This window comes from Haliotis asinina, chromosome 8 (genome assembly GCF_037392515.1).
Source record: "Haliotis asinina isolate JCU_RB_2024 chromosome 8, JCU_Hal_asi_v2, whole genome shotgun sequence".
NCBI classification, from domain to species: domain Eukaryota; kingdom Metazoa; phylum Mollusca; class Gastropoda; order Lepetellida; family Haliotidae; genus Haliotis; species Haliotis asinina.
In genome coordinates, this window is record NC_090287.1 from 10520381 (window position 1) to 10529146 (window position 8766).

The 8766-nt window shown below is 35.5% G+C and overlaps 1 protein-coding gene across 4 annotated transcripts in view; it reads right to left on the reverse strand.

Annotated features, from left to right (window-relative positions):
• LOC137293416 (UTP--glucose-1-phosphate uridylyltransferase-like) overlaps positions 1-8766 on the reverse strand; it is a 65957-nt gene that overhangs the window by 47748 nt on the left and 9443 nt on the right. The gene's annotated exons all lie outside the window — the stretch shown is intronic.

The window sequence follows — 8766 nt, forward strand, 5'->3', positions numbered from 1 at the left end:
CTCAATGTTTCATGATAGACAAATAGGATGTTATGAATATCTTAGCAAAATTACGAAGGGACTGCTTAAATAACGAATAAACTCACATTTATTGTACTCTTTTAACCAATACATATGAAAGACTTCTGGTTAGTCTCAAGCGGAACACAATTTTTATTTTTTTTAAATGCATGGTTAATAAATACTGAGTGATTAAGAGTTGCCAAAAAGTAGCTTCCTTCACTCTCGCCCGCCAACGAAACCACAGACATGTTACGCAACTCATGTGAGGAAGGATTTTCAGTTACTTGTATATAAAATGTGTAACAAGCTTACTTGTATATAAAGTGTGTAACAAGCTTGTCAATTTGCTGATTTCTCAACATCAACAAAGACATGCCGAATCGCTATATTGTTGTTAAATGCTCCAAGGTGTTGGGTGATGGTGTCACCATGCACAGATTTCCACAGGACCCATCACTTTGTGCTAAATATGTTGTTTCTGAGTGCGAAGAGAGCAATTATGGAAGCCTGTATACATATTAAACCAGGTGGTTTGACACCTACCTCGCTTCCAAGATAGAAGATGCTATTAAGATTTGTTTTCAGCGAGTTAAAAAATCAGAACTATTTTCTAGTAAATGATTGATAACCTAACCACATGACAAACCACATGACACAACTTGTAACATAAGAACATTTCTTCCTCACAAGCAATTAAGGATTTGGTCACAGTGACAATAATATTGTAAGTAGTATTTTACTGACACCCATACGCTTCCAAGAGTGAAATTGTTATGTCATGCAAAATCCTATTGTCTATCAATCAGATATATATTTTGCTACCAGTAGAAAGTAGTCTAGATTTTGTGACTCTGTGAATACAATCCTAAATAGCATTTCCTCTCCAACTGGTTAATGTTCACGACAGGGTGACACCAATTTTAAAAATTGTACTGTCATGGTCTAAAGTCAGTTTGAGGATAAATTAGATTATGTTTTGTTTTCCTCCAGTTAAAATATCAAAACTGCTTCCTACTTGTAGTTAAATATGTTTTTCAATCATGACCAAAAAGATTTTGAATGATACCACTTGTAACAGAATGATTTATAACCATTATGACAAGCGATTTTGACAAAAGTGTCAGTGAAAACAAGTTGTATCTTGCAAAAAATGCAAAGCAGGTGACAAGATTAAATGGCAGTAGATTGTGAAAACACAGAGCTTCCATTTTTCAAAAGAATTGTCATGATAGCAGGTTTAGACAAACCTATAAACAAGATAATCTACCCCCGGAAATGTACATGAATACTACAGCAACCTACATGGTATACCTCATATTATTACCTATGAGAGCAAATGTATAAAGGTTCATATTTTCCATACAATGCCCTAAGGTAAAATATCATTTTGTCATATTGACGTGATGTCATAACAACACTATAGCGTCACGTTCCTTCTGTGATGTTGCGTTCTACATGCGGTGATGGAGGGTAGCCAGCCTGTAGATTTGGGTCATTTTCCTCAATTTGACAACTTTGGTAATAAACAGAATATTAGATTCGTGCCCATAACATACTATGTTTGCCACACTCATGCCTAAATATTGGTATATCCCTTGCTCTTGCTCGGGAAATACCAGCATGTAGGCACTTGTGTCATAACCATAGGATGACACAGGCACTCATATAGTATCCTCGATGTACATTACGGAGGCGTGTCCCTCTGATTTTGAGGAAATTTTGTTTGCGGGAGAGAATTGTGCACTTTTGTCCAAAAGGTCGATTCAACATAATTAAATGTTGAAATGAGTAGTTCTAACGATGGGGTTTCATTTATAACGATGTCAATAAATGATTTATGCATAGTATACCCCTAGAGTATATGTAATCCTTAATGTCACACATTTTCAACAATGAGATTGCTTTTATTATAAATCTTTGAGCATGTGCACTCACTTTAGCACTTCCAACTTGCCTGAAATTGACAACTGAAACTTTGAGGTGAACAGTTTCCAAACAGAGAACACTTGCCATACATATATGTAAACAATTGCTCCATGCATCGAAAACTGTCGTAGCTATTGCTGAACTGGTTTAAATCTCAAGTTGTGCATAGAATATTTGTAATATTTGTACTCTGTGTGGTTCGCTTGAAATAATGTTCGTCTGGTAGAAGGTTCAAGAGTCCATTTAATGCAACATTGCAACACTGAATCTAAATGCGTAACTATTTGTGGAATAAATTATATAGTAGCTTCCTTGAGGGTTGACAGTATTATTGAGAGAAATGAATTATTTATTTTTAGAAAAGTGTGGTGTGACATAGTGCTGCCCATGCAGGGCTGGGATAGATTTCCCACAGACCTGCAACACTGCAGAAGGAGATTACAATGAACACAGGACCAACATTGTGCTCATTGAAACATGTACAATACGTGAAAGTATATACACTAATACTACTTCAAGTTGGTTTTTTTTGGACCAGAAAAGATTGCCTTCATCAACAACAAACCATGTCATTAAAAATGTGGTCTAATTCTTGAAGCCATCATGAAAATTATTAGATCTCTAAAAAAACTTGTTAAAACATAAGAGAGGACTGGTGATCGACTTTTAACTATTTTTAATTAAAGAAAGTGACAAAGGCAGCTGGATGTATACATTCACTGTCAGACAAAGATGATGAATCATGTATGGGTGGGAAAGAACAAAGTATTTTCTTGACAGGCTGCACCACGTACCACATTACTATGGTCGTTAATTCACAATAGACCCTTATTGGATTTACGTACAAACATATCAACTATGTCACAAGAGAATTGTCTTGTCATTTGTTGAACTTTGAAGACAGGAGTTCGGATCGATCAATAATTATTTAATAAGTAGCATCAGTAGCTAGTGAGGCCTTGGTGCAATATATATTATCTCAAACTTGTTATGAATGATACTGTTATGATGCAGAATGATGCAGATTTCCTGTTGTAAATGATGCACATGACCCAACTTGGATCAACTCAGGGATCATACAAAAGAGTGCTTACTTTTCGTCAATTTCTAAAGTTGGTACAGACAGTACCAGTAAAGAAACTTTTATGTAATTATTACAAAGTTGATATGTTTTCCTTAAAAGTAGCAGAGACATTCTTCAAAATGACCATTGATCAGACAAGCAATGACATGTAATGTTTACATTTGCAAAAGTAAACAGCAGACACACAGTCTGAGTAAACATAGGCTCAGTGTTTTTCGTTACAAACTCTAGAAGGTCATGTCAGCTAACATTTCAATTGACCAATGAGAACGGAGCTTACCCAATTGTGAGAGTTAACATTCACACATGCTTCTGGAACATTTTACTCTTACCTCGGAAATGTTTGGACTCAAACAAACCCGAATGCTATTTTCCTCAAGATCACTTCTGAGTGATACTCATGGAAGACACTATTATTGACAACAGTGAGTAAAATGCTGAAAATAGCATTTTGCCTATATTCCAGGATGTCATCCTGCGAAAATATAAGCTATACTGCAGCTATATACTGCAGGTCAATTATCTGTGTTTCATGTGGATTTTGATTTCTAGAGAGATCAGTGTCAGTGACCAGGGAAGAGAAAATAAAAAATAACATTTAGAAGTCCCACTGGACTCTAAACAGTAGCCGTTGTCTCATGGGTTCAATCTGGTCGTCTCACTCTTGATTGGACTGTCAGAAAGTAAATGCTCAAGGGTCAGCTGATGTGACCTTCTATTATAGTTAGACTCAGTATAGTCGTGCAATAAACCAGACTGAGCCTTTGTTTATTTCAACTGAGCAGATACGGGGCATATATTAAAAGTTTTTTTGAACATCGCAAAGATACATAATTCACTACATAGAAATTGTATATGCTTGAGGCCAAAAAACGTCATTGAAAGTAGTCTGTCAAACTGACCCTGAAACCAATATATCCAATATATTCAATGCAAGACTTCAATAGTTTGCTAGTCTAGGTTACATCAGGTCTGGGTAGCTGGGTAGCCTAGTGGTTAAAGTGTTAATTAGCTCATCATGCTAAAGACTAGGGTTCGATTATTCACATGGGAACAATATGTGAAGCCCATTTCTGGTATCTCCTGTGGTGATATTGCTGGAATATTGCTAAAAGTTATCCAGACAGGAATAATGAAGAAGTTGTGTCATATACTGATAATTCTTAAAGTGAACTTTATCTGAAGCCAAAAAAAATTTATGATATTTTTTATTCAGTAGATACTACAAAGGCAAAAGGCCCCGGCGGAATTAGCGATAAGTTTCTAAAAATAAACACTAGACTTCTAACTGCTCCTCTACCAGATGTATTTAACCAATCCCTTTCTGAAAACACCCAAGTTTGGAAGAAAGCTTCTGTTGTCCCCATTCACAAGGTATCTTTTATACATTAGAGAGATATGGCATAAAGGGTAAATTATTAAAATGGTTTGAGAGTTATCTTGAAAATAGAGAACAATGTGTCATAAATAATGGATTTAGATTTGATAATAAACCTGTTTTTGCTGGGGTAACCCAGGGTTATGTATTGGCGTCATTCTTGTTTATTGTTTATATAAATGATATAGTTGAAGATATAAATAGCAATATACGCCTTTTTTCGGATGATACTTCTTCATATACAATCAGTGATGACCCCGATGTCAATACTGTGGTAATGGACGATGATTTACAGAGTATTTCAGAATGGGCAGAAAAGTGGCAAGTATCTTTTAATCCAAATAAGACAGAATCAATACATTTTACTTACTTTTAAGTTGCAACCAACTTCAATGCCGAATCTAACCATGAATGGCAATGTCATTAAATCTGTTCAAAGTCTTAAACATTCAGGTCTTACACTTCAGCATGATAGCTCATGGAAGACCACATTAATGACGGTGCTAAAAACGTTGCACCAGTGGTGAATTGTGTAAAAAGTCTAAAATATTGTTACACCGGAAAACACTAGAAACCATGCACCAACAGTTCATATTACCAGTTTTTGATTACTGCAGTCATATATGGGATAATTGTATCAAACTGCAAGCTGATATACTTGAAAAGCTAAATCTTGATGCTTTAAGAACCATGTGTGCCTCAGTTTGTGGTACCAGTCACCATAAAATACACAAAGAAACCAATTGTCACCTGTTATGTCGTAGAAGATACTTTCATAAAATGGCTATGTTTTACAAAATGGTTAATAACACTACACCAAGTTATCTCAGCAACCTTATTCTTCCTAGAATATCAGATGTCGTTGGTTATAATCTGCGCGATGACTCAAACCTTCAGACTGTAAACTGTAAATCTGTCAATTATGCTAGGTCCTTTCTCTCGGAAACTGTTAAATTGTGTGAATTCATTACCAACCAAACAAAGAGAATCACCGAGCCTATCAATATTCAAAATGCAATTTCAAACGATTCACCTATCTACTACTTTCGGAAGCAAATTCTGTCAAATTATACATTCTCATCTCAGACTTGAAGGTAGTGACCTTAATGCACACAAATATGAAAGGTTCATATTTCCAACATCATCTTGCTCTTAACTCGGCTCATTATTTCTTTTCAAAAAAGAAACCAAAATTCAATTTTGTTCGGAAACAAACTGTTCCTCAATAGAAAATAAAGACTTTTAATTTAGTGCACTCTTTTATAAATTTAACAGGAAGATTTGATCCAAAATAGTTGTTTGTATGGCATACATACACGTATACTGTTTAACAATGATTGGCATTACTTCTTGTTTTTGCAACATTGTATAGCATTCACATTGTTCATTCATCATAGCATATAACTCCTCTTTCCACTGTATCCTGGAGCTTATGCTTGTCTATCAATCCGGTTCCTTTCATTGGAAATATTTAGGTTTATATCAAATATACCTAAAAGTGGCTTAAAACTAAACTCATCCACTCACTTCATAAGATTCAGAAAGATGGTCTCCATTTCATTTGATCAAATGTTAGTATGCATTGCCAGAAACACTGCACTATTCAGCCATGTTATCATAATCCAGATCATGGTTTTAATGGCAAGTTATTGCCTTGTCAGCCAGATTGTACTGACAGTATTGTGACGCTCTGCTTCAATGCAAGCCTCACAATAATACTATGTAATCTTACACTGCTGTAAAGACAAAACAGTGGATAATCTCTCACTAGCATCAACAAAACAATGAAAACGAATCTTGACAGATTATAGCAGTAGAGTAGATGATATCTTCCCTGTCCATGTATGCCCTACTATACACCCTTTTCAGCTGATGAAAGGATAAAAGAACCTTAATAATGGCTGACACTTTGTCAAATTTTGTGCAAATGATTTAATGTCTGGAGCAAGAAGAAAGGTTTAATACATGCAATACATGTAAACAACTCAAAGGCAGGATAAAAATCCACCTGATTATTTTCATGTCACTTTGGTCAATCTGCCATAGCTATGTCAGTTTAACCCCACTAATATGACAAATTGGGTTTTCTTTCACATCTTTTGAGTAACATGTATTTTTTCTTGAGAAATAAAGTACCTGTTGTTGGTTAGCTGGTTGGTTTAAAGCTGCACTTAGCAATATTCTAGCCATATGGTGGTGGTCTGTAAATAATCCATTCTGAACCAGACATAGATCCCAGCAACTGGGAACTGATGACATGTGTCAACCAAGTCAGCAAGCCTGACCACCTGATCTCGTTAGCCACCACTTACAGCTAGCATCGGTTGCTGAAGACCAGTTGTATTGTGGATCTTCAAGGGTCACAATTGTGTTGTTAGGAAGGGATAAAGTATGAAAGGATGGATCAGTGGACAAATAGATGACATCTAGTACCAGAAATATAGCTATCTCTTAAAATATATATATATCTACAGAGACATCCAAGTTGGGCCCAGAACAATCCCTAATTTGAACATGGTATATGGTATGGTTTTGTCTAAACATTTTGCTATTTGAACATTACTGGGCATAAATGAGCTGTAGACTTCAGTATGCACTACGCTGTTGATGCCTGTTGTGGATCAAAATGAATGGAAACCATGCTTAGCACACTGTACCACGTGTCCTGATACTACTGCAGCAGAGATGCATGTGTCAGTACTAACAGTTAATATTTAAACTTGTCAGCAATGGTTTGCCATTGGACCGTGGCCAAGCGTGAACAGGTGCATCAATCACTAGCCATAATTGCAATGCTCCAAATAATTTTTCAACATGAGGAGTATGTACGCTTTATTTTTTCAATATATGAGTACTGGGAAAAGTTAGAGTACTGAATGGAAATTTAAATGTCGTGTAAGTAATCTTGTGTTTCATTTCATATATGCACCACAACATTGCTACTCTTGTGTAAACAGGTCAATAAACAATGAAGAAATACTTTTTCAGATAAGTATGTCTGTAAAAGATTCTAAGACTGTACACCATTGCTGTGGTGTGTATCTGCTATGTTTTCTGATTTTTTTCCTACCGTATCGTGCATATTTTTTATTGGTACACCTTATCTGGAGCCCCGATAATTGCCATAGTGCATGTGCAGTGCATGTACTGAGACCTGACTCAACACCTATACCACAACTGCCTTGTTGGAGGGATAGCATAGCATTATTCAAGTGCAAACATTTTCAGGGAAAATACATTTAGCAACAAGTTGACATTATTTTTTCGATGCAACCATTAACCCTCATGACAAGTAACTGACAGCTTATCCAATACATACACAGTGACCAGTAGAAATATCATCATTATAGTGGCCATCACACTTGTTGAGTCCTTATGGGGGAATAAACAGACTTTCTGATGCACAAGACGTCACTTCATACGTTCACTCAATACAGAAAGTAATCTGTACTTGAATCATGTTGTACTTTGTGACTCAGACATTACTGCAATTATTTTGCCTTGGAAAAGCAAGTCTAGCAGATTTTCCAGTGTTTAGGAATCTTCCATTTCAGCTTAAATTAGATACTAAATTCAGAGATTCGACATTAATCAGTGCTGGACCTAATTCCTTGACAGACACATTTGATCACTAATCTACTGGGTAGTACTAGAAAACTTATCTCAGTGAAGGTACACCACTGCACACATCTCTCGAAAACTGAACGATACTATTTTTCTTGCAGAGTCACTGATATGCGAACACATGTTAATGATTTATTCATGCTGAATTTAGAATAAATCATTAATTACCATAACATATTCCACAACTTTTCTTCAAAGGTCTGAATGTAGAGCAGAAATTCATGGCCTTTGTAAACACATTTGTTATTTACAAAAAAAAAAACGCTTAGAAAATTAAAACAAAGGAAACATAGCTTTGTCTGCTCTTTTACCTTACATTCATATGACAAATTTACTGAGAGAATTCATCGTGTTAATCTATATTTTTCTTGTCAGCATTGATGAAAGAATGCAAATGGATTGACACACCTCTTTCTAGAAGCATTCAAAACAAGCAAATGGAACTTTATTTTAACAGGTTGTAAAATCCACTAAAGCTAACTGAACTTCATCACAAAACAAACTCATTTGGTGGTATAGAGATATATCATAAATATGTCATTCTTACAATGGTTAATTCATAAGATTAAGGTTATTAATACTGCATATTATCATAGTGAAACACACACAAGGTAAATACCACACAATGAAATTCTGTACTGTTCCACCACACAGAAATTGACACTACAGTCAAGTGTGTCAGGTAACCATCTTACAAGGTAATGTCACTGTTGACAGTTGATTACACGTACATTTACATATTACAGCAAAA